Source organism: Pipistrellus kuhlii, unplaced genomic scaffold (assembly GCF_014108245.1).
Source record: "Pipistrellus kuhlii isolate mPipKuh1 unplaced genomic scaffold, mPipKuh1.p scaffold_m20_p_16, whole genome shotgun sequence".
Taxonomy (NCBI): Eukaryota; Metazoa; Chordata; class Mammalia; order Chiroptera; family Vespertilionidae; genus Pipistrellus; species Pipistrellus kuhlii.
This window is the reverse complement of record NW_023425471.1, coordinates 27,677,011-27,704,691: the sequence shown is the minus strand read 5'-3', so window position 1 is coordinate 27,704,691 and position 27,681 is coordinate 27,677,011. Positions and strand designations below refer to the sequence as shown.

Here is a 27,681-nt window from a genome sequence, read left to right as displayed (position 1 = left end):
CCCCATGGTCCTGGTTGCCAGCGGCTGCACCTGGGTCTGCGCCCTGGGAGAGGGACAATCTACACAATCCATGGTCCCTGTGGTCTCGGGCGCCAGCAGATGTGCTTGCGGTCCAGAAGAGGGACAAGCCACCTGCCCCATGGCCCCGGGTGTCTGCGGCTGCGGCCCAGGTGAAGCCACCCACGCACAGTCCCCTGTGGCTGCAGCCAGCCTGGGCAAAGTGGACCAGGGCCCTGGGTGCTTATAGCCAGCCCGAGGACGGAAAGCCCAGGTCCCAGGTGCTTGTGACTGTCTGGAGGAGGGAATCTGGGTCCCAGGTACAGGGCAAGGCAGAGATGGTTAGGGGCAATCAGGCCAGCATGGGAGCAGTTAGGGGTGATCAGTCCAGTAGGGGAGCAGTTAGGGGTGATCAGGCAGGCAGGCAGAAGTGGTTAGGGGCAATCAGGCAGGCAGAGGTAGTTAGTGGTGATCAGGCAGGCAAGCAGAGGGGTTGGGGCGATCAGGGAGGCAGGCAGGTGAGCAGTTAGGAGCCAGTGGTCCCAGATTTTGAGAGGCAGTCAGACACCCCGAGTGGTCCTGGATTGGAAAGGGTGGAGGTTGGACTGAGGGACCCCATTTTGTATAAATTTTGTGAAACAGGCCTCTAGTAGGTTTATAAAAATGCTGTCAATTTGTGGATGTTGATTTTGTAGCCTAATACCTTGCCAAATTCATTTCTATTTTTTTTCTATTTTTAAAATATATTTTATTGATTTTTTTTGCCCCCCTCTCTCCCTCCCACACATCCCCTCCTTTCCCAGAGTTTTATGTCCATTGGTTGTACTTATATGCATGTATAAAAGTCCTTCGGTTGATCTACTATCTCCCCCAGATCTTCCTCCCCACCCCGCTGTAATTTGACAATCTGCTTGTTGATATACTGTCTCTATATCTATCTTTTGGTTCATCAGTTTATAATGTTCTTTATTATCGACAAATGAGTGAGGTCATGTGGTGTTTCTCTTTCAATGATTGGCTTATTTCATTCAGCATGATGTTCTCCAATTCCATCCAGGTTGCTGCAAATGATGAGAATTCCTTCTTTTTTATGGCAGCATAGTACTCCATTGTGTAGATGTACCATAGTTTTTGGATCCAATCATCTGCTGATGGGCACCAAGGCTGTTTCCATATTCTGGCTATTGTAGATTGTGCTGCTATGAACATAGGGGTGCAAGTATCCTTTCTGATTGGTGTTTCTAGTTTCTTGGGATATATTCCTAGAAGTGGGATTACTGGGTCAAATGGGAGTTCCATTTTCAGTTTTTTGAGGAAACTCCACACTGTTCTCCACAGTGGTTGCACCAGTCTGCATTCCCACCAGCAGAGCACAAGGGTTCATTTTTCTCCACAACCTCGCCAACACTTGTCATTTGTTGATTTGTTGATGTTGGCCATTCTGACAGGTGTGAGATGGAACCGCATTGTTGTTTTGATTTGCATCTCTCAGATAATTAGTGACTTTGAGCATGTTTTCATGTGCCTTTTGGCCTTCCTTCTGTCTTCTTTTGAAAATATTCTATTTAGGTCCATTGCCCATTTTTTAATTGGATCATTCATCTTCCCTTTATTTAGTTGTATAAGCTGTTTGTAGATGATGGAGATTAACCCTTTATCAGTGGTAACATTTGCAAATATGTTCTCCCACACAGTGGGCTTTCTTGTTGTTTTGTTGATGGTTTCTTTTGCTGTAAAAAAGCTTTTTATTTTGATGTAGTCCCATTTGTTTATTTTCTCTTTAGCTTCCATTGCCCTAGGGGCAGTATCACTGAAGAAGTTCTTTTGGCATATGTCTGAGATTTTGTTGCCTGTGGATACTTCTAGTATTTTTCTGGTTTCCCAGTCTGATGTTTAAGTCCTGTATCCATTTTGAGTTTATTTTTGTGTATGGTGTAAGTTGGTGATCTAGTTTCATTCTTTTGCATGTATCTGTCCAATTTTCCCAACACCATTTATTGAAGAGACTGTCTTGACTCCATTGTATATTCGTGCCTCCTTTGTCAAATATTAATTGAGCATAGTGATTTGGGTTGATATCTGGGTTCTCGATTCGATTCCATTGATCTATACAGTATATCTGTTCTTGTGCCAGTACCAGACTGTTTTGAGAAAAGTGGCTTTGTAATACAGTTTGAAGTCTGGTATTCAGATCCCTCCTACTTTACTCTTCTTTCTCAGGATTGCTGTGGCTATTCGGGGTTTTTTATTGTTCCAAATGAACTTTTGGAGAGTTCTTTCTAGGTCAGTGAAATATGCCGTTGGTATTTTAATGGGGAGTGCATTGAACCTATAGATTGCTTTAGGAAGTATGGACATTTTGATTATGTTGATTCTACCAATCCATGAACATGGTATGTTCTTCCATCTGTTTACATCTACCTCTATCTCTTTTTTCAGTGCCGTGTAGTTTTCTGCAAATAGGTCCTTTACTTCCTTAGTTAAGTTTATTCCTAGGTATCTTAATTTTTTTGGTGCGATAGTAAATGGAATTGCTTTTTTAGTCTCTGTTTCTGTAAGTTCACTATTGGTGTATAGAAATGCCATAGATTTCTTGGTGTTAATTTTGTATCCTGCTACATTGCCAAATTCACTTAAGTCAATTAATTTTTTAATGGAGTCTTTTGGGTTTTTTATATACAATATCATGTCGTCTGCAAATAAGGATAACTTTACTTCTTTTCCAATTTAGATGCCGTTTATTTTCTCCTCTTGTCTAATTGCAATGGCTAGTACTTCCAGTACTATGTCAAAGAGGAGTAGCAATAGTGGGCATCCCTGTCTTGTTCCTGTTCTTAGAGGGAATGGTTTTAGTTTTTGCTCATTGAGTATGATGTTGGCTGTGGGTTTATCATATATAGCTTTTATTATGTTGAGGTATGATCCTTGTACTCCCACCTTTTTGAGAGTTTTTATCAGGAAAGGGTGTTGGATTTTATCAAATGCTTTTTCTGCATCAATTCATATGACTATATGATTTTTATCTTTCAATTTGTTTATGTGATGTATTACATTTATTGATTTGCAGACATTGTACCAACCTTGCATTCCTGGAATAAATCCTACTTGGTCATGGTGTATGATCTTTGTGATGCTCTGCTGGAGCCGATTTGCTATAATTTTGTTGAGGATTTTGGCATCTATATTCATGAGGGATATTGACCTATAATTCTCTTTCATTGAGTTGTCTTTATCTGGTTTTGGTATTAGGGTGATGCTGGCTTCATAGAAGGAGTTTGGAAGTGTTCCTTCCTCTTAAATTTTTTGGAAAATTCTGAGGAGGATAGGTTTTAGTTCTTCCTTGAATGTTTGGTAAAACTCTCCTGTGAAGCCATCTGGCCCTGGGCTTTTGTTTGCTGGAAGCTTTTTGATGACTGTTTCAATTTCTTCCCAAGTCACTGCTCTATTTAGATTTTTAGATTCTTCCTAATTGAGTTTTGGAAGGTTGTATGTTTCTAGGAATATGTCCATTTCCTTCAGGTTGTTCAGTTTGTTGGAATAGAGTTGTTCGTAGTACTTTGTAACAATCCTTTGTATTTCGGCGGGGTCTGTTGTTATTTCACCTCTTTCGTTTCTGATTTTGTTTATTTGGGTCCTCTCTCTTTGTTTCTTGGTTAGCCTGGCTAGAGGTTCGTCTATTTTGTTTATTCTTTCAAAGAACCAGCTCTTGGTTTGGTTGATCTTATGTATTGTTTCTGTAGTCTCTATGTCGTTTATCTGTGCTCTGATTTTTGTTATTTCCTTCCTTCTGCTTACACTGGGCTTTTCTTGTTGCTCCTTTTCTAACTCTTTGAGTTGTAGAGTTAGATCATTTGTTACCATTTTTTCTAGTTTTTTGTAATAGGCTTGTAGGGATATGAACTTCCCTCTCAAAACTGCTTTTGCTGTGTCTCATAGATTTTGGATAGTTGTGTTTTCATTGTCATTTGTTTCCAGGATGTTTTTAATTTCTTCCTTGATTTCTTTGGTAACTCAGTCCTTGTTTAATAGCATGCTATTTAGTCTCCATGTGTTTGATTTCTTTGGATTTTTTTCATTGTAGTTAATTTCCAGTTTTATGCCACTATGATCTGAGAAGATGTTCGATATGATTTCTATCTTCTTGAATTTGAAGAGACTTTGCCTATGTCCCAAAATGTGGTCTATCTTTGAGAATGTCCCATGTGCACTTGAGAAGAATGTATATTCTGTGGCTTTGGGATGGAATGTTCTGAAGATATCGATTAATTCCATCTGGTCTAGCGAGTCATTTAAGATTGATATTTCTTTGCTGATTTTTTGTTTAGATGATTTGTCAAAAGGTGATAGTGGGGTATTAAAGTCTCCTGCTATGATGTATTGCTATTAATCTCTCCCTTAATGTTCTCCAGCAGTTTTTTGTATATATTGGGGTGCTCTCGTGTTGGGTGCATATATATTTACCAGGGTTATTTCTTCTTGTTTGATTGCTCCCTTTAGTATTATGAAGTGGCCTTCATTATCTCTTGTTATGTCCTTCACTCTGAGATCTAATTTGTCAGATATAAGTATTGCTACCCCAGCATTTTTTTTTCATTTCCATTCGCCTGGAAAACCTTTTTCCATCCCTTCACCCTCAGTCTGTGTGCATCTTTTTTTCTGAGGTGGGTTTCTTGTAGACAACAGATATATGGGTCTTGTTTTCTTATCCAATCCGTTACCCTATGTCTTTTGATTGGAGCATTTAGTCCATTTACATTTAAAGTTATTATTGATAGATACTTATTAGACACCATTTTTATTCTATACCCCTGTGTTCCTTCTTTGCTTTCTATTTCTTTAATTTTACAGTAGACCCTTTATCATTTCTTGCATTGCTAGTTTGGTGGAGATAAATTTCCTTAGTTTGTTTTTGTCTGTGAAGCTCCTGATTTCACCTTCAATTTTGATTGATAGCCTTGCTGGGTACAGTATTCTTGGATTCAGACCATTCCTTTGCATGACTTTGTATATTTCATCCCATTCCCTTCTGGACTGATAAGTTTCTGTTGAGAAATCAGTTGCTAGTCTGATGGGGGTTCCTTTCTGTCTCTCTCTGGCTGCTTTTAAAATTATTTTTTTGTCGTTGGTGTTTGCCAGCTTAATTATTGTATAATGTGCTTAGGGGTTGGTTTTCTGGGGTTCATTCTGCTTGGGACTCTGCGAGCATCTTGGATTTGTGTGGGTTTTTTCTTCTCTATCTCAGAAAAGTTTTCTGTCATTATTTCTTGAAATACATTTTCCTTGTTTTCCTCAATTCCTTTTCCTTCTGGAACCCCTATTATTCTAATATTGTTTTGTTTTGTATTGTCCCAAAGTTCCCTTAGATTTTCCTCCTGTTTTTTAATTTTTTTTTTCTCCAGAAGCTGTTCTAATTGGGTATTTTTTTCCATCTTGTCTTCTAGCTCGCTGATGCGGTCCTCTGCTTCTTCTAATCTACTCTTGATGCTTTCTATTGAGCTCTTAAAGTAGCAATGTCATTTTCATTTCTTCTTGGTTCTTCTTCATTTCCTCTTGGTTCTTACTCATATTGTCAAATTTGTCTTCCATTCTTTTTAGCCATCTTATGATCATTACTCTGAATTCTTGCTCTGGTAGGTTGCTTGCCTCTATCTCGTTTACTTCGTTTTCTAGTGAAGCCTGCTTTTCTTTCATATGCGGTATGTTTTTTGGTCTCCCCATGATCTAGGATGTCTGATTGTATAGTTCTCTCTCTCCTGCTTTGATTTAAAGGCACAAAATACAACACAACCAGGTACAACACACAAGGCACTGAATGGAAATGTGTTTGCAATATTAATAACCACCAATAAAGGTGACTAGAACCCAGCTAACAAAAACATACAATCAAACCAAAAGCATAGGCAAATCAATCTTATAAAGAAAAGCATACAACTTCAGTATAGTTAACATTCAACATACAACTTCAAAGGGTTAGAGAGAAAGACTGTTTTTGTTTTGTTTTGTTTTGTTTTGTTTTGTTTTTAGGACAACTGCGAGGGAGATGTGAATGGGCTTGGAGCAGGTAGTTGGAAATTAGATATATACAAGTAGGGTGAAATTTTAGGAGGTGGTAGACAGAAAGAATGGGGAAAATCTAGAGCAGAAAAGGGTTAAGATAAATGGGGTACCAAAGGAAAAGATCGGAAAGAGGGTGAAGGCATAAAGGTAGGGTTGAGATAGAATAAAGCGTTGGAGAAGGAAAGATAAAGACTGTAGAACAGTAACCCTGAAATAAAAAAAAAATATCTATATATAATAAAATGAAATAAAAATAATAAAAACAAACAAAAGAAAATAAGATGAAAAAGGTAAATTAGTAGTAATAATAATGTTGATTACGTATACAATGTAATAATTATAAAATCAAGTGAGGAAAAAGAAAAATAAATAGTTTCTTGGGTAAACGTTTCAAATAATGAAAACAAAAATAAAAAACAAAAATTTAACAATTAAAAAAAATAATAAAATTTAAAAAATTTAAATAGAATTTGCAGTAATGAAGGTCATTTGCTTCCTCTATTGTTATAATCCAGTCCTGATTTTTAGGCAGGTTTTGCTTTGTTTTTATTACACTAGAGTCAATTTGTGAATTAGCTTCCAGGGGCAGTGTTTCTAGGTTGACTTCCCAGACTCTAGAGCACATGTGTCAAACACAAGGCCCACGGGCCAAATCCGTCCCGCCAGGCCTTGCAATGTGGCCCGCACCGCACTGTCATCACTGCACTCCGCTGCATTTCCATCACAATGACAGTTTATGACTGTTCAGTAAACCATTCGGCCCGCGATTTAGGCTGGATTTTAGATTTTGGCCCCTTCTCTGATTGAGTTCGACACCCCTAAGAGCCTCTCCAGCTCCCCCCCCCCATCCTCTCTGAAGCAGGAACCAAGGAGGGGGGAGGGGGCAGGTCCGCGCAACTGTAATCTCCCGCAATTCTCCAATATCCCTTCGAGCCAGGTCCAAATGTGTTGCTCTTTAGATATCTCCCCTGTTAGGAGCCCCGTCCACTTTCACGGGTGACACCCGCCCAACAGCGGGGGCTTCTACTTGTAATCACCGCCCTTGTCCTCCAGCTTCTGCACGCACACGCGTGCTCTGTGTGCACAGGCTTTGTTTTCGCAGCAAGGGCTCTCCACCCTCTCCTGGGAAATCTGACCTTTTCACCGAGCAGTGGGGCACTCCAGTGCAGCCAGGTGTTCGCGCCGCCTGGGATCCATGTTCTGAGGGTCACAGCTGCTTGGTGGTCGCTGCGGCTGTGGATATTCAGGCCTCTGACAGGATCCTATCTTCCTCTCAAGATGGCGAGGTTTCCCTGTCCAAGCTGGTAGGTAGCTCCGGGCAGGGACGTAGCCCGTGTGGGTCCTTCCCTGTGAGGGGTACCTCTGTCAGCGGCCCCCAAGCAGTTTCTTCTGGTGTTCGCTGTCTCCCAGCTTGCTAATAAACACTCACAGCAGAAGACCATCAGCTGCTCTCTCTTTCTGCTTCGGGACAGGGCTCAGAATCCGCCCATCTATTCTTCCGCCATCTTCTCACGGTAATGTACTCTTTTAAACTTTTTTTTTTTTTTTGTATGGAAAGCTTTTCATTTCACTTTCAATTTTAAATGATAGCCTTGCTGGATACAGTAGTCTTATATTTAGGCTTTTGCTTTTCATTAATACTTGGAGTACTTCATGCCACTCCCTTCTAGTCTGAAGTGTTCCTCTTGAGAAGCCAGTTGACATTCTAATGGGAATTACTTTATAGGTAATGTTCTGTCTCTTGCTGCCTTTAAGATTCTTTATCTTTAACATTTGCCATTTTAATTAGGATGTAACTAGGTGTGGGTCTCTTTGGGTTCATTCTGATTGGGATTTTCTGTTCCCCATTCCCCCACAGAACTGGTACTGCAGATGTCACTGGTACTGAACTTTTGTTACATTTTCCTTCGCCAGGTTGGGGAAGTTTTCGGTGATTATTTCCGTGTTCTTTTTGTTGTTGTTATTGTTTTAAATATATTTTATTGATTATAAAAATCAGAGAAGAAGGAAGAGGGAGATAGAAACATCAATGATGAGAGTGAACCATTGATCGGCTGCCTCCTGCAGGCCCCCTACTGGGGACCCAGATCACAACCCAGACATGTGCTGATGACCAGAATTAAAGCCAGGATCCTTCAGTCCACAGATTGATGCTCTACTCACTGAGACAAACTGGCTAGGGTTCCGTCATTATTTCTTTTCTTTTCATTTTTTTTAAATAAATATATTTTATTGATTTTTTTACAGAGAGGAAGGAAGAGGATAGAGCCAGAAACATCGATGAGAGAAAACATCAACCAGCTACCTCTTGCACACCCCCTACAGGGGTTGTGCCTACAACCAACATACATGCCTTTGACCGGAATCAAACCTGGGACCTTTCAGTCCACAGACCGATGCTCTATCCACTGAGCCAAACCAGTTTTGGCCATCATTATTTCTTTAAATAGGTTCTCTGTTCCTTGATCATCCTCATCCCCTTCTGGTTTTCCTGTAATGTGGATGTTATTACATTTCATGTTGTCCCAGAGCTCTCTTAAGCTATCTTCCTTTTTTTTTTTTTTAATGCTTTTTTCTTTTTGATGCTCTAATTGGATATTTATTTCTATCTTGTCTTCCAAATCACTGATTTGATCATCTGCTTTATCCAATCTATGTTTAATACCTTCCAGTATCTACTTGATGTCAGATATATCATTCTTCATATCTGTCTGGTTCTTTTCATGGTCTCTATTTCCCTTTTCATGCTGTTGTAATTTTCACTAGGATCCTTAAGCATATTTATAGCCATCACTTTGAATTCTATGTTTGAAAGGTTGCTTGCATCCATCTCATTTAGTTCTTTTTTATGGAGATTCATTTCTTTCTCTCATTTGAGTATTGTTTCCTTCTTTATATTTGCTTCTATGTATTAGATAGAACTCCTATGCCTCTCAGTTTTTGTGGAATGGCCTTATGTAGAAAGTGTCTTGAGGGGTTCAGTGGTATAGTCTATTTGTTTTTGTTTTGTTTTGTTTTTAATAAATTTTATTGTTTTTGTACAGAGAGGAAGGGAGAGAGATAGAGAGCTAGAAACATCGATGAGAGAGAGTCATTGATCAGCTGCCTCTTGCACACCCCCCACTGGGGATATGCCCGCAACCAAGGTACATGCCCTTGATCGGAATAGGACCCGGGTCCCCTCGGTCCCCAAGCTGACGCTCTATCCATTGAGCCAAACCGGTTTCGGCGGTATAGTCTATTTGTTATACTGAGCTGAGAGTTCTAGAAATGACCCCTGAGCTCTTCTGCTGTAATTGGGATTTGATTGTTGATATCCAATTTGGGGGAGGAATCTCCCCACTGACTTGCTGCCAGTGAAGTTCAATCCCAATGTTGTGCCACTGTTATTCAGGTGCTTTGGTCCACTATTTTTTTTTCTTTTCTTTTTTTTTTCTCTGATGTCGCTGAATCAAGTCCTTTGTTGTGTCTGTTCTGGGCATCCTGTGACCTTACCTAGTGCATGTGAATATGGGTCACTGTCCCTTTCTGGGCCTGGGCAATCTAATTGAGATTTGAGAGGTTGAATTCCCCAGTAGTTCAGTGGTTGGGGATACCTTAGCCCAGTGACTGGGTCTGCCTTTAGTCTCTCACCTTGATTGTCCCTGTTCTGAGCTGTACTCCCTTCCCTTACAGAACTGGTACTGCAGATGTCACCTGCAGGCACTTAGGGTCCCGCTGACTTTTGCCTCGCTAAGCAGTCTATGATGGTGTCTATAGTGTCTATAGCAACTATAAACTGTTGCTTCTGCCTAACTAGATTACACAAAGACTCAAAGCCTCCAGCCTCTGTGTGCAGAATGATTGGATTCAGTCTGGAGTAGCCTCCAGGCAATCATCCACAGGTGGAGTGAGAGGTTTTCTAACAGGATGGGGCAATTGCTTCTGCCTGGAGGCTAATTGTTATTCCCAATCTCTTAATGCATGGGCCTCAGAAACTCTACAGTAGGGGTGTCGAACTCAATCAGAGAAGGGGCCAAAATCTAAAATCCAGCCTAAATCGCGGGCCGAATGGTTTATTGAACAGTCATAAACTGTCATTGTGATGGAAACGCAGTGGAGTGCAGTGATGACAGTGCGGTGCGGGCCACATTGCAAGGCCTGGTGGGACGGATTTGGCCCGCGGGCCTTGTGTTTGACACATGTGCTCTACAGGATAGGGCAAGGAATTTTCCAATAGTGTGGGTCAACTGTCTCCCCTCCTCGCCCCACCCCAGTAAAAAATCACCTGGATAGCAAAAGTTTGCCTGAGAAAGATGACCTCCACATTATGAGGGAATGACTCAGCACAGGAAACTGGGGTGCCTACTTCCCGAGCTCTAACCCTAGAGTACCCAACCCTGGCTTATATTTATACAGCTCCAGTCCACTCTGCCCTACCTCTACCAGAATCCATGTTGAGTGGCTGCATTCTAAATATTGTGTTGGCCCTTTAAGAGGAAGCCTGCATCTCCAGGTGTCTCTCCCCGGCAGACAGCAACCCTGCTGTTCTTCACAGCCAGATGTTATGTGGGCATATTTCTCAGTTCTAGTGCTCTCTGCTGGGGGGCTTAGCTTGGGGATTAGACTGAAGAGTTTTCACTGGCAGCCCACCACAGCTAAGATATCTCTCCAGAACTGGCCAGATATCTCTGTGGGAACCAGCCAGCCCTTTCACACCTCCACCATTCCTGCCAGTCACTGTGTTGTCTCCACTTTCTGTCCTTGATTATCATAGTTCTCTCCAGCTAGTCTACAGTTGACTATTCAGGGTGTTTTTGTTTTTGTTTTTGTATTTTAGTTGTAATTCCAGTTTGGTCCTGGGAGCATGTTTGTCAAACAGTTTATTATTATTTTTTCTTGTTTGTTTGAGGTAGGCCTATAGTGCTATGAACTTCATTATCAGGACTGCTTTTGTTGTGTCCCGGAGATTTTACTTGAGCTGTGTTTTGTTTTGTTTTTTAATCCTTAAGGTGAAGGTAAAGGTTAAGAGTTGAGAGAACCCAGGGTAAAGATTAAGGTTAAGATCATAGGACAAGAGAGAAAAAAATAGCTGGCTGGTTTTTAATGTTGGTTTTTCAACTGGAATTGCTTTCTGAGAGTCTGAAAAAAATGTTTTTGCTGAATTAATAAGAGCCTGAACTCTTTCATTTCCAAAGATAAGAGACATTTCCTCCCTCCAGCTTGATTTTTGGGTATTCTTACCTTACTAAGAATCTTTCGGGAGGTGTCAGGGGGTATCCCTCATGACACCCAAGGGCCCCATAGAGAATTCCAACTCAACTATAATTTAAAAATTGACTTATTCAAGGCCACACACATAAAGGGTGGTTACCTTAAAATGGTTGAGATGACTTAGGAGGTGACATTCCTATGGACCTCAACTCATAACCAGCACACCTCAATCCACTACATAATAGTCCTAGAAATTTTATTCAGGCTCTGCAGATCCAAAAATAAAATTAATATGGGAAATCATACCTACAAGGGTAGAAACTCACAGTTCCCAACCCCCATTAATATTCCTGCTGATATACAATAAATAGGAAGCCTTTGCTGGCAAGTACTTACAGAAATGGAAAGATTTAACTATCAATAGAAGTGATATCAACTTAAGAGGGCCAAAATAAAACTCTTTTAATGTTTACATTATTATTTTTGCATTAAAAATTAGAAAATATAGCCCCCTCCCCAACCTTCCAAAACCCCTCTCCCTGCTTGTCCAGTCACCAATTGGCACCCTCCCATTGGGTGTAAGGTTGGCTGGCCAACTGCCCATGACCCTTCCCCCAGATGGCCCCACCCCCAATTGCCCCCTCTACTCTGATAGGGGGTGGGGCTAGCTGGTCCCCCACTGGCTCAACTTGGCAAGATCCCACTATGCAGGAATTGATGCAGTAGGCCTTTAGTGTAGTTATAAAAAAGGAGGAGGTATAAAAAAGAAGGATGTCTAACTTTTTGATGAAGCATTGGACAGACCTGGAAAGTATTATGCTAAGTGAAATAAGCCAGTCAGGGAAAGACATGTATCACTTGATCTCTCTCATATGTGGAATCTAATGAAAAAAATAAGCTGATGAACAAAATAGGTCCAGAGGCATGGAAACATGGTATAGGCTGGTGGATCGCAGAAAGAAGGGGTGTGTGTGTGTGTGTGTGTGTGTGTGTGTATGTGTGTGTGTGCGCACGCATGCGTGCGCGGGGGGGAGAAGGGGGAGATTAACCAAAGAACTTACATGCATATATGCATAACCCATGTATACAGAAAACAGGGTGGTGAAGGCCTGGTGGGGCAGAAACAGGTGGAATAGGGCAATGGGGGGAAATGGGGAACATCTGTAGTACTCTCAACAATAAAGTAAAAGAAAAAATAAGGTAATATTAGCTGTGTACTCCATATTTTCACAATTGCTTTGACAGCTCAATTTTTCTGAGAGCTTAATTTTCTTATAAAAGTAGCCTCAGCTTTTTATATTACAAAGATAATGATAGTCTTCTCACTGAAGGCTCTCTGATTCTCTGATCCACACACAGACTCCTTAACACCAATTACCACCAGGTCCTGGCCAGTGTGGCTCAATTGAGTGATCTCCTGTGCACTGAAAGGTTGCCAGTTGGAGTCCTAATCTGGGCACATACCTAGGTTGCAGTTCAATTCCTGGTTGGGATATGTGTGAGACAGCCAATCGGTGTTTCTCTCACACTATCCCTCTCTCTAAAGTCAATAAAAACATATATTTAAAAAATAACTACCAAAGTACTCACTTCTTAACAACTTAGATATTTCCAACTTCTGGCACAGCTCCTCAGCAAACTCAATATTTTTTGAAGGCCTGTGGTCCACATCTGTATTTCTTTCTTCTGTAGCTTATCCATCACATCATGGATTTTATTCTCTGTTGTTGAGGCAGAAATGTCCAAGAATCCAGAATCTTGAGAAAGGGAAATTACAACAGAGTTGCATGAGCCAAAGGCAAATCTTCCTCTGAAATAACTTTTACCCATTTAAACTTCAGTACTGTAGTCAGGGCAGCAAGATATTTGGATCCCAAAGGTTAATAGTTCATTTCAATAATTTTGCAAATCTATATACCGAAACTCAGCATCTTCCACAGGCCTAAGAGAACTTATGTTGTAACTATATAAATGATTCAGTCTAAAAGAACAGTAGTTGAATTATGTACACATTCATATGTGCACAAGCACATATACACATTTTTTGGGGGAAAAAAGAAAAACACACATGAACAGCGAATTTAAGAACTATTTTATCTAGATTTTCATTGAGTAGCAGGATGTTTCCAGATAGATCCTAAGTAAAATTTAGAGATTAGTTATGACTATTCCTTATTGTTAATTTTCTATGCAAGACAAAATAATATATAGACTTCAAAGACCACAATTCAGAATAAATATTAATCTCCTAATAACTTGAAGTGTATTAAATTTCATCTGCAAGATAATTTTCTATCCTTTGGTTCCTTCATGGTCCAATTAACTAAAAAGTCACACATGCAGTTTACAAAGTTGACAGAAAGGAGAACACTTAGATAAGAATAGCTTTGAACATTTTAGCCATTTCCTTCTAAATTACTCCAAGATAAATTAATGAATGATCTTTTAGGAAATTTTAAAATGCTAAATCATTAACTGATAACCAATTACTGTTTTCTATTTTGAAATGGTTCAAAACATGTTTGCCATCAAAGAGTTAGATCATTCAATCATGGTCCAGGAGTAAAATATGGCCTAACAAAGTTTTGTGGAGTTTTTTTTTTTTAATTCTTTATTGTTTAAAATATTAAATAAGTATCATTTCAAGCCCATTGACCTCTCTCTGGCTGCTCCTATCCCCAGTACATGCCCTTATCCCCTCCCCCCCCCAACTGTCTGTGTCCATGGGTTAGGCATATATGGATGTTACAAGTCCTTTGGTTGATCTCTTACTCTCCCCCTCCCCCCCAGCTACCACCTTTCCACTGAGGTTGGATGGTCTGTTTGCTGTTTCTATGTCTCTGAATCTATTTTTGTTCATCAGCTTATGTTTGTTATTACATTCCACAAATGAGTGAGATCTTGTGGTATTTACCTTTCTCTGACGGGCTTATTTTGCTTAGCATAATACTCTCCAGGTCCATCCATGCTGTTGCAAATGGTAAGAGTTCCTTCTTCTTTTACCACAGCATAGTATTCCATTGTGTAGATGTATCACTTTTTTTAATACACTCATCTACTGATGGGCACTTAGGCTGTTTCCAAATCTTAGCTATTGTAAATTGTGTTGCTATGAACACAGAGGTGCATATATCCTTTCTGATTGGTGTTTTTGTTTTCTTGATATATATTCCTGGATGTGGGATTACTGGGTCAAATGGAAGTTTCATTTTTATTAAAAAAAATCAAATATATATATATATATATATATATATATATATATATATATATTTTTTTTTTTTTTTACAGAAAAGAAGGGAAAGGGATAGAGAGTTAGAAACATTGATGAGAGAGAAACAACGATCAGCTGCCTCCTGCAAACCTCCTACTGGGGATGTGCCCACAACCAAAGTAATGCCCTTGACCTGAATTGAACCTTGGACCCTTCAATCCCCAGGCTGATGCTCTATACACTGAACCAATCGGGTCAGGGTGGAAGTTCCATTTTTAATTGTTTGAGGAAACACCATACTGTTTTCCACAGTAGCTGCACCAGTCTGCATTCCCAGCAGCAGTGCAGGAGTATTCCCTTTTCCCCCACATCCTCTCCAGCACTTGTCATTTGTTGATTTGTTGATGATAGCCATTCTGACAGCGTGAGATGGTACCTCATTGTTGTTTGGATTTGCATCCCATGGATAATTAGTGACTTTGAGCATGTTTTCATATGTTTCTTGGCCTTCTGTATGTCTTCTTTCAAAAAGTGTCTATTTAGGCCCTTTACCCATTTTTTGGTTGGGTTGTTTATCTCCCTTTTATTAAGTTGTATGAGTTCCCTACAAATTTTGGAGATGAAACCCTTATTGGAGATAACACTGGCAAATATATTCTCCCATGCAGTTGGCTCTCTTGTTGTTTTGTTGATCGTTTCTTTTGCTATACAGAAGCTGTTTATGTTTATGTAGTACCAAATGTTTATTTTCTCTTTAGTATCCATTGCCTTAGGAGGTGTATTGTTAAAGATATTGCTATGCCATATGTCTGCTATATTGCTGCCTATGGATTCTTCTAAGATTTTTTTAAATGATTTTCTGTCTTACATTTAAGTACTTCATACATTTTGAAATGATTTTGTGTATGGTATAAGGTGGTGGTATAGTTTCATTATTTTTTTTGCACGTGTCTGTCCAGATTTCCCAACACCACTTTTTGAAGAGACTGTCTTGACTCCATTGTATGCTCTTGCCTCCTCTGTCAAATACTAGTTGAGCATAATGGCTTAGTTTAATTTCTGGGTTCTCTGTTCTGTTCCATTGGTCTATATGTCTGTTCCTGTGCCAGTACCAGGGAATTTTGAGGACAGTGGCTTTGTAAAATTGCTTAATATCCAGTATTGTGATCCCTCCAACTTTGTTCTTCTTTCTCAAGATTGCTGCTGCTATTCAGGGTGTTTTTAAATTCCATATGAATTTTTGAAAAGTTTGTTCTAGGTCTGTGAAATATGCCACTGTTATTTTAATGGGGAGTGCATTGAATCTATAGATTGTTTTGGGTAGTTTTGACATTTGAATGATGTTGATTCTACTAATCAATGAACATGGTATATTCTTCCATTTGTTTATGACTTCCTCTATCTCTTTTTCTCAATGTCTTATAGTTTTTCGAGTATGGGTCTTTTACCTCCTTAGTTAAATTTATTCCTAGATATCTTAATTTTTTTTGTTGCAGTGGTAAATGGGATTTTTTTTAAGTTTTTCTTTCTGTGAGTTCACTATTGGTATATAAAAATGCCATAGATTTCTGGGTATTTGTATCCTTCTACATTACCCAATTCATTTATTGTCTAGTGGTTTTTTGATAGAGGCTTTAGGGTTTACTATATACAATATGTCATCTGCAAATAATGACAGTTTTACTTCTTTTCCAATTTGGATGCCTTTTATTTCTTCTTCTTGTCTGATCGCTATGCTATGCTACCCGTTCTATTTCAAACAGGAGTGGTGAAAGTGGACATGCCTGTCTTATTCTTGTTGTCAGAGGGAATAGTTTTAGTTTTTAACCTATTGAGTATGATGTTTGTTGTAGGTTTGTCATATAAGGCTTTTATTGTGTTAAGGTATGATCCATCTATTCCAAATTTGCTGAGAGTTTTTAATCAAGAAATGTTATTGGATTTTGTCAAATGCTTTTTCTGCATCAATTGATATGATTATGTTAATTTTGATCTCAACTTGTTTATGTGAAGTATAAGGTTTATTGATTTGTGGATATTGAACCAGTCTTGCATCCTCAAAATATATCCCACTTGGTCATGATGTAGGATCTTTCTAATGTAACGTTGGATTTAATTTGCTAGAATTTTTGCTGAGGATTTTAGCACCTATGTTAATCAGAGATATTGGCCTGTAATTCTCTTTCTTTGTAGTGTCTTTATCTGGTTTTGGGACTAGGGTAATGCTGGCTTCATAGAGTTTGGAAGTGTGCCTTCTTGAAATTTTTTTTTCTTCAGAGAGGAAGGGAGAGAGACAGAGAGTTAGAAACATCAATGAGAGAGAAACATCAATCAGCTGCCTCCTGCACACCTCTACTGGGGATGTGCCCGCAACCAAGATACATGCCCTTGACCGAAATCAAACCTGGGACCCTTCAGTCCGCAGGCCGACACTCTATTCACTGAGCCAAACCAGTTTCGGCCTTTCTTGAATTTTTTGGAAAAGTCTGTGGAGTGTAGGTTTTTAATTCTTTTTTGAATGTTAAAACTCCTTTGTGAAGTGGTCCAGCCGAGGGCTTCTTCTTCTTCTTCTTTTTTTTTTTTTTTTTTCTAGATTTTTAAAATTTTTATTACTGCTTCAATTTCCACCATAGTTATTTGCCTATTCAGATTTTTTATTCTTCCAGATGGAGTTTTGGAAGATTGAATATTTCCATTTCTTCTAGGTTGTCCAGTTTGTTGGAATAGAGTTGTTCATAGTATTTTTTTTTTTTTACATTTCTTAGTATTTCTGTGGAGTCTATTATTATTTCACCTCTTTAATTTCTGAGTTTGTTTATTTGGGCCCTCTCTTTGCTTCTGGTGATCCTAGCTAGAGGTTCATCAATATTGTTTATCCTTTTAAAGAACCAGCTCTTGGTTTTATTGATCTTTTGTTTTGTTTTGTTTTTGGTCTCTATGTCATTTATTTCTGTTTTTATCTTTATTATTCCTTCCTTCTGCTCACTCTGAGCTTTTCTTGTTGCTCTCTTTCTAGTTATTTAACTTGTAGAGTTAGATAATTTATTACCAGTTTTACTTTTATTTTTATTTTTTTTTAGGCCTGTAGAGCTATGAAATTCCCTGGCAGGAGTGCTTTCACTGTGACCATAGATTTTGGACTGTGTTGTTTCCATTGTTATTGTCTCCAGGATGTTTTTTATTTCTTTGTTGATCTCTTTGGCAACTTAATCATAATTTAATAACATGCTATATATCCTCCAAGTGTTTGAATTTTTTATTGTTTTTGTTGTTTATTTCTAATATTATGCTATTGTTATCTGAGAAGATGCTTGATATGATTTCAATATTCTTGAATTTTAAGAGAGTTTGTCTCTGTCCCAATATGTGTCTATCTTTGAAAATGTCCCATGTGGACTTGAGAAGAATGTACATTTTGTAGCTTTGGAGTGAAATATTCTGAAGATGTCAGTTAAGTCCATCAGATCCAGTGAGTAATTTAAGACTGCTGTTTCTTTCTTGATTTATTTCTCTAGAGAATTTATCCAATGATGTCAATGGAGTATTAAAGTTCCCCACTATGAGAAGAGAAACCAAGATGACGGCAAAGGTAAACACCTAAACTGCTGCCTTGCAAAACATTTTTAAAACTACAACTAAAAGACTGAAGGGACATCACTCAGAACCACAGGAAAGATGGCTGAGTGGAAATTCTACCACTAGAAAGAAAGAGAAAAGCACATGGAGAATCAGAGGAGCTGCAAAGGACTGAGGTATGGAGATGTGCACTCGGAGAGGAAGGGTGGCTGTGTGCCTGGCTGGAGTACTCTGGTGGGAGAGGGAAGGAAGCCCCCAACTGACTGCACTAAACCCTAGTTCTAAGCTAAATCCCATGGACCCAGGCTCATATCGGGGGGGGGGGCGAGGTACTGGACTTTCAGGTAGAGAGAAAGGCACACAGAGACTTGGAGAGGAAGCCACAGGCAGGCAGGGGTCTGGAGGCGCGCATGCACGAGTGCAAGCAAGACTGACTGCTAAAGGGACTAGTGTAAAAAGAAGAAATAAAAAGGTGAGAAAGAACACGGCACAAAAAATAAAAATAGCTACAGGCAAGTACCTTTCAATAATAACTTTAACCTTAAACAGACTAAATGCTCCAATCAAAAGACATCAAGTGAGTGAATGGATAAAAATAACATGACCCATATATATGCTATCTACAAGTGACCCACCTCAGAACGAGGGACTCACACAGACTGAAAGTGAAGGGATGGAACAATATCTTTCAGGCAAATGGAAATTTTTTTTTAAAAAAGCAATACTTATATCTGGCAAAATAAACCTCAAAGTGAAGGCCATAACAAGAGATAAGAAAGGCCACTTCATAATACTAAAGGGATTGATACAACAAAAAGATATAACCCTGATAAACATATTATGCACTCAATGCAGGAGCACCCAAATACATTAAAAAAAAAGAGAGAAAAACTCCTGGAAGATATAAAGGTAGAGAGCAACAACAATACAATCATAGTATGGGACTTAAATATACCACTGACATTACTGGATAAATTATCTACACAAAAAAATCAGTAAAGAAGGAGCCATCCTAAATGACTCACTAGATCAGATGGACTTCATTGACATCATCAGAACATTTTACCCCAAAGCCACGGAATATATGTTCTTTTCAAGCGCACATGGGACATTTTAAAAAATAGACCACATATTGAGTCACAAGCAAAGTCTTCCCAAATTCAAGAAGACTGAAATCATATCAAGCATTTTCTCAGACCACAATAGCATAATATTAGAAGTAAACTACAATAAAAACAACCAAAAAAATTCAAACACTTGGAAGCTGAATAGCATGCTATTAAACAGTGATTGGATTACTAACAACATTAAAAAAAGAAAGAAATTGAAAACATCCTGGAAACTAATGACATTACACCTCAACAATCCAAAATCTATGGGACACAATGAAAGCAGTCCTGAGAGGGAAGTTTATAGCTCTACAGGCCTATGTTAAAAAAAAAAAAGAAGAAAAAAAAGAAAGAAAAAGAAAAAAAGGTAGTAAATTATAAAACTCTACATCTCAAAGAATTAGTAAGAGAGCAACAAGAAAAGCCCAGGGTGAGTAGAAGGAAAGAAATAATAAAGATCAAAGCAGAAATGAATGACATTAGAGACCAAAAACAAAAACAAAAACAATACCAAAGATCAATGAAACCAAGAGCTGGTTCTTTGAAAGGATAAACAAGATTGATGAACCTCTAGCCAGGCTCACCAAAAAGCAAAGAGAGAGGACCCAAATAAAATCAGAAGTGAAAGGCGAAATAACAACAGACCCCACTGAAATACAAAGGATTGTTAAAAAATACTATGACCAACTCTATTCTAACAAACTAGACAACTTGGAAGAAATGTACATATTCCTGAAAAAAATAACCTTCCAAAACTCAATCAGAAAGATTTTAAAAATCTCAATTGGCCAATAATTATGGAAGAAATTGAAGCAGTCATCACAAAGCTTCCAGGAAACAAAAGCCCGGGGTTAGACGGCTTCATAGGGGAGTTTTACCAAACATTCAAGGAAGAACTAAAACCTATCCTTCTCAGACTATCGCAAAAAATTCAAGATGAAGGAACACTTCCAAGCTAATTCAATGAAAACAACATCACCCTAATACCAAAACCATTTAAAGACAACACAATGAAAGAGAATTACATGCCAATATCCCTCATGAACATAGGTGCCAAAATCCTCAACAAAATTCTAGCAAATTGGGTCTAGTACATAAGAAAGATCATACACCATGACCAAGTAGGATTCATCCTGGGGATGCAAGGATGGTACATCCACAAATTAATAAATGTAATACATCTCAAACAAATTGAGAGATAAAAATCACATAGTCATATTAATTGACAAGGAAAAATCATTTGACAAAATCCAACATCCTTTCTTGATAAAAACTCTCAGCAAGGTGGGAAAAGAAGTATCATACCTCAACATCATAAAAGCCATATTTGACAAACCTACAGCTAACATCATACTCAATGGGAAAAAATTAAAACCATTTCCATTAAGAACAGGAACAAAACAAGAATGCCCACTCTCACCACTCCTGTTCGACATAGTACTGGAAGTAGTAGCCATTATGATCATAGAAGAAATAAAAGACATCCAAATAGGAAAAGAAGTAAAACTGTCCTATTCGCAGATGACATGATACTGTATATAGAAAACTGTAGAGACTCCATAAAAAAATTATTAGACTTAGTAAATGAATTTGGCAATTAGCAGGATACAAAATTAACGCCAAGAAATCCATGGCATTTTTATGCACCAATAGTGAACTGACAGAAAGAGATACTAAAATAACAATCCCATTTACCATCACACCAAAAAAATTAAGATACCTAGGAATAAACTTAACCAAGGAGGTAAAATACCTATACATGGAAAACTACAAGGCACTGAAAAAAGAGATAGAGGAAGACATAAACAGATGGAAGAACATTCCGTATTCATGAATTGGCAGAATCAACATCATCAAAATGTCCATACTACCAAAAGCAATCTATATATTCAATGCACTCCTCATTAAAATACCAATGGCATATTTCACAGACATATTTCATCTGGAATAAAAAAAAGATCCCGAAAAGCTGCAGCAATCCTGATAAAAACAACAACAAAGTAAGTGGGATCTCAATACCAGATATCAAGCTGTATTACAAAGCCACTGTTCTCAAAACAAAAACAGACATATCAATCAATGGAATAGAACAGAGAATAAGAAATCGACCCAAGTCACTATGTTCAATTAATATTCAACAAAGGAGGTTTAAACATACAATGGAGTCAAGACAGTCTCTTCAATAAATGGTGTTGGGAAAATTTGACAGATACATACAAAAAAATGAAACTAGCACACAAACTTACACCATACATAAAAATAAACTCAAAATGGATCAAGGACTTAAACATAAGATGGGAAACCATAAAGGCAGCAAATTGACCTGTCTCAATATGAGGTAGATAAAATTATCATCCCCATTTTACATGTGAGATAAATGAGGCATAAGGAGGTTGTTTATTATTTCAAGGTACTCAGGCTAGTAAGTGGTAGAGTGAGGATTTTCCACCCAGGTAGTCTGGCTCCAGAATCCATTGTGCTCATCCCTCATACAATACTGCCTAAATTTATTCACTTACATTTTTTTTTCCTGAGACTAAAGCCTAGGTCAGTGGTCAGCAAACTCATAAATCAGGCTGGCATGGGAGTGGTTAGGGGCTGACCAGGCTGGCAGGCAGAAGCAGTTAGGGGCAGTCAGGAAGGCAGGCAGGCGAGCAGTTGGGAGCCAGCAGTCCTGGATTGTGAGAGGGATGTCCGGGATCGGGCCTAAATGGACAGTTGGACATCCCTCTAGAGGTCCCAGATTGGAGAGGATGCAGGCTGGGCTGAGACAACCTCCCCCCTCCAGCCCCCATGCACGAATTTTGTGCACCGGGCCTCTAGTAACAAATAACCACCCCCTGTCCTGACACTGACCAATCAGTGAAGACCAGGAACCTTTAGGAGCACACATAGAAAATTAATGAATATTCTGCTAAAACCCACCCCAGATACTCCCCCTAAGATTTCAGCCTGCAAGAAAGATAAAAGCCTCAAGACTAAGGACCCAGGCACAAGGAGCAGCCCATTTCCTTTGCTCTCTTTTTCTCCCACTTGCATGCATCTCCTAAATTCAAATGGGCCCCTAGAAACTTGCAATCAGGGAGCGATGGACAGTGGCACCATGTTCCTGAATAACCTCTGAACCTGTTCCCAAGGACACTTTTAATCTGACTTCCCAGCCTAGACTCTCTTGTTGTTTCTTCTATACTAGTTGCGATGCAGGTGCAGCCACTGTGGAGAAAAGTATGGGTTTTCCTCAAAAAAACTAAAAATGGAACTCCCATTTGACCCAGTGATCTCACTTCTAGGAATATATCTCAAGAAACTAGAAACACCAATTAGAAAGGCCATATACGCCCCTATGTTCACAGCAGCACAATTCACGTTAGCTAAGATTTGCAACAGCCTAAGTGCCCATCAGCAGATGAGTGGATTGAAAAACTGTGGTATATCTGCCCAATGGAATACTACACTGCAGTGAAAAAGTAGTTCTTACCATTTGCAACAGCATGGATGGAACTGGAGAGCATTATGCTAACTGAAATCAGCCAGTCAGAGAAAGACAAATATCACATGATCTCCCTTATTTATGGGATATAATGAACAACATAAACTGATGAACAAAAACAAATCCAGAGACAGAGAAACAACAATCAGACCATCAAACCTTAGAGGGCAGGTAGGGGAGTTCCGGGGTAAGGGGGAGAGATCAACCAAAGGACTTATATGCATGCTTATAAACCTAACCAATGGACACAGACAACAGGGCAGTGAGGGCACGAGTGAGGGGAATGGGGTGGGGGGATAAGGACACATATGTAATACCTTAAAAGAAATTAAAAAAGAGGAAAAAATAAAGAAACTGCTGGATAGCACCAAAAAAAAAAAAAAAAAAAAAAAAAAAAGACGTCTTGAAAAATTTTGTCACTTTGTAAGTAGGACATTGAATCAGTGATACTGGATATGTGAACAAAATATATTAAAAGTCAAGGCAGGAAAAATTGGCAATAGTATTTAATCTAAAACCATTAGAGAATATATTTCACAGTTCATTTAGACATATTAATATATAAATTTTAATAAAATGGCATATAGATTTGTGCAAAAACACCTATGACCTTCTATTAGATGTAAAACAAGTTTAAGAGTGAGATACTATTCTGGAGTTAATACCACATGTATATATTATCAAAATATTTGGGTTACTGCTCAGGCTGGTATCTATGAGGAAATATAGGGATTTCCTCCCAAAATGTATATACATACTTTGAATAATTATAAATGCAGTGTTTATTAAAATACATTTCATTTTCAAAATTGAGCTATCAGCTATTATAGTATGCATACATTTTTGGTATATGCTGAGGTGTCTCATGAGGCATTGGCATCTGAGCTGGCCATACCAGTAAATACCGTGTTTCCCCGAAAATAAGACATCCTCTGAAAATAAGATCTAGCGCATCTTTGGGAGCAAAAATTAATATAAAACACTGTCTTATTTTGGGGGAAACAGGGTATGTTGTAGGTTTTAGATCCTTGTTGCCACAGGTATTACTATGAAATGGTAAGCCTTGTTTATGCACATCCCCATTTGATTCTACCATTTTAGTGACTTAAAGATACAATAATAGAACATTTGTGAGTAGCCAGAAAAAGGCTCATAATGTGTCTCTGAAGTCTAGAAGGAGACTAAGAAGAATGTTCTCAATAGCATTCATTCTGTTAAACTAAGCTTCTTGAGGACAAGATGAGTCTTATTCACCTACGTCTTCTCTGCTAAGTTTCACACATAGTAGATGCTCCAGAAATATGCTAAATAGCTTATAAGTTCATCAGGGAAGAAAGTATTTTCCTGACCTTCCAAGATTTTATCTTTATTAATTAGTAGCAGCTATTTCCTTGATTTGACTGCCATCTCATAGGCAAGCAGGATAGAAATCAATGTTTTGAAGTAACAGATAAAATTATTCAAATAATGGTGCAAATGTGAATATATGACTTGGAGGAGCTGCTCTTTACCTACATACCTTTTTGTGTGCCCAAGATTAAGGAGCTAGGTGGTCATTATCTCTCCAAGTGCCACCTATAAAACTCATAATCCTTAAAAGAAGCAGTAGTACCTTGCAAGTTAGCTATTTAGGCTACTTTTTTGTAAAGGGGTAAGAAGAAGCACAATTGCTGACTGTTAACTATGTCTCCTTCAAAGTGAAATCTTTCTAGAATACAGAAGATAGTGAAGAGGTTTAAGAAAGTGTATCAGACATCTAATCTTCACAATAGTTTGGACAGTAAAAAGAAAAAGTAAATTAAAATAAACATAGCCTAGCACAGTGGTCAACAAACTGCAGCTCGCGAGCCACATGTAGCTCATGAGCCGTGGTTTGCCACTCTGTTGACTAATGAGTTTGCCGACCACTGACCTAGCAATAGCAAATAACAAATACATACAAATCACAAGATTTTTTTTAAAAGTTTCACAAGCAAGTTAAAGGTCTTCCTTATCAGGACAGATAACCAAAATACCGACACCAAGACCCATCATAATTAAATTGGCAAATGCCAAAGACAAAGTAAGAATATTAAAAGCGGCCAAAGAGAGACATAAAGTTACCTACAAAGAATCCTTCATCAGAGTGGCGACTGATTTCTTAATAGAAACTCATAAGGCCAGAAGGGAATGGAATGAAATATACAAAGTCATGAAAAGAAAGGGTCTGAATCCAGGAATACTATACCCAGCAAAGCTATCAATCAAAACTGAAGGTGAAATCAGGAGCTTCACAGACAAAAAAAGACAAAGGGAGTTTATTACCACAAAACCAGCATTGCAAGAAATGCTAAAGGGTCTGTTGTATAAAGAAGAAATAGGAAGTGAAGAAGGAACACAGGGGTAAAGAATAAAAATGGTGACAAACAAGTACCTATTAATAATAATTTTGAATGTAAATGGGTTAAATGCCCCAATCAAAAGACATATGTTAGTTAAGTAGATAAGAAAACATGACCTATATATCTGCTATCTACAGGAAACCCACCTCAGAACAAAGGACTCACACAGACTGATGGTGAAGGGATGGAAAAAGATATTTGAGATGAGTAGCAATATTTATATCTGACAAATTAGGCCTCAAAGTGAAGGCCATAACAAAGGATAAAGAAGACCACTTAATAATACTAAAGGGAGCATTTCAACATAAAGATATAACTGGTAAACATATATGCACCCAATACATGAGCATCCAAATACATAAAAAAAAACCTTCTGGCCGAAACCGGTTTGGCTCAGTGGATAGAGTGTCGGCTTGGGGACTGAAGGGTCCCAGATTCGATTCCGGTCAAGGGCATGTACCTTGGTTGCGGGCATATCCCCAGTAGGGGGTGTGCAAGAGGCAGCAGATTGAAGACTCTCTCTCATTGATGTTTCTAACTCTCTATCTCTCTCCCTTCTTCTCTGCACAAAATCAATAAAATATATATTTTTTAAATTAAAAAAAAAAACTTCTGGAAGATTGCAAGAAAGAGACTGACAGCAATACAATCATAGTAGGAGACTTTAATACCCTACTAAAGCCACTGACAAATCCTCTAAGCAAAGACTCATCAAAGAAACATCAATCCTAAATAACTTACTAGATGGAATGGAATGAATTAACATCTTCAGAACATTCCAGCCCAAAACCACTGAATATACATTTTTCTCAAGAGTACAGGGGTCATTTTTCAAAGATAGTCCACATATTGGGACACAGGTAAAGTGTTTACATATTCAAGAAGATTGAAATCCTATCAAGCATTTTCTCTGATCACATCAAAATGTTATAACATTAGAAATCAACTACAATAAAAACAATCAAAAAGTTCAAACACTTGGAAGCTGAATAGCAAGCTATTAAACAATGATAATGTTACCAAAGAGATTTAAAAAAGTAATAAAAGGCATCATGGCAAGACACAACAATGAAAACACAATAATTCAAAATCTGTGGGACACAGCAAAAACAGTCTTGAGAGGGAAGTTCATAGCTCTACAGGCCTACCTCAAAAAACAAAACAAACAAACAAACAAAATAAATGGTAATACTAGTAAATTATCCAACCCTACAACTCAAAGAGTTAAAATGAGAGCAACAAGAAAAGCCCAGGGTGAGCAGAAGGAAATAATAAAGATCAGAGTGGAGATAAATGACATAGAGATCAAAGAAATAATACAAAAGATCAATATATGCATAACTCATGTACAAAGACAATAAAATAGGGTTAGTGTGGGGTGGACCAGGGGTTGGGTGCAGGGAGCCAAAAAGGGAGAAAATGGAAACATGTGTAATACTGTCAACAATAAAATTTTTAAAAAGAAACAGCAAAGTTTAAACATAAGGAAATATCTCCTCATATAAGTGACACTGTAATATTACTAATTTATCCCTTATATTCATAATGCTAACTCTTTCCCCACAAAGCCTAATAGCTGCTTTAATATAGAAGTAAATATTAGTGTCTCTAAATTTAAAACAAATAGAAAGTACTTGTTTGTCTCTTATATGGGTACTAGAGGCCCGGTGCATGGCGGGGGGTGTCCCTCAGCCCATCCTGCACCCTCTCCAATCTGGGACCCCTAGAGGGACACCTCTCACAATCCAGGACTGCTGGCACCCAACTGCTCTCCTGCCTGCCTTCCTGATTGGCCCTAACCACTTCTGCCTGCCAGCCTTATCACCCCCTAACCATTCCCCTGCCAGCTGGATTGATGCCTAACTGCTCCCCTGCCAGCCTGTTTGCCCCCAACTTCCCTCCTCTGCAGGCCTGGTCACTCCTATCTGACCTCTCCTGCAGGCTTGATCACCCACAACTGCCCTCTCTTGCAGGCCTTGTTCCTTCCAACTCCCTTTCCTACTGGCCATCTTGTGGTGGCCATCTTGTGGTGGTCCACATGGGGGCAGGATCTTTGACCACATGGGGGAAGCCATCTTGTGTGTTGGAGTGATGGTCAATCTGCATATTACTCTTTTATTAGATAGGATAGAGGCCTGGTGCATGGGTGGGGGCCAGCTGGTTTGCCCTGAAGGGTGTCCTGGATCAGGGTGAGGGTTCCCCTGGGGCATCGATTGACCTGGGCAAGGGGCCTGTGGTGGTTTTCAGGCCATCCACGCACCTTGACAACCCAAGTGGAGGCCCTGGCATCTGAAATTTATTTATTTTCTACAATTAAAACTTTGTAGCCTGGTGCGGATCCAAGCCTCCTGCTCGCTATGTGGCAGCAGCCATTTCTGTTGGCATTTATTTACCCTCTATAATTGAAACATTGTAGCCTGGAGTGGAGGCCTGGGCCCACTAGGGTGTGTGGAAAGCTTGGCTTCCTCCATTGCCTGGGGCAACGCTAACCTCCTGCTCTTCCAGCTCCATGACTGCTACCATTTCTGTTGGAATTAATTTACCTTCTTTAATTGAAACTTTGTACCCTTGAGTGAAGGCCTGGGCCCACCAGGGTGTGTGGAAAGCTTGGCTTCCTCCATTGCCAGGGAAACCCAAGCCTCCCTCCTGCTCTTTGTGGCTGTAGCC

At 39.0% G+C, this 27,681-nt stretch overlaps 1 protein-coding gene across 1 annotated transcript in view; it reads right to left on the bottom strand.

The window, feature by feature from the left end:
- ZC3H12B (zinc finger CCCH-type containing 12B) overlaps positions 1-27,681 on the bottom strand; it is a 166,294-nt gene that overhangs the window by 87,924 nt on the left and 50,689 nt on the right. Inside the window, exon 2 of the mRNA XM_036439905.2 lies at positions 12,838-13,004. The gene's annotated coding sequence lies outside the window, so the exon portion shown is untranslated. The remainder of the gene's footprint in view (positions 1-12,837; positions 13,005-27,681) is intronic.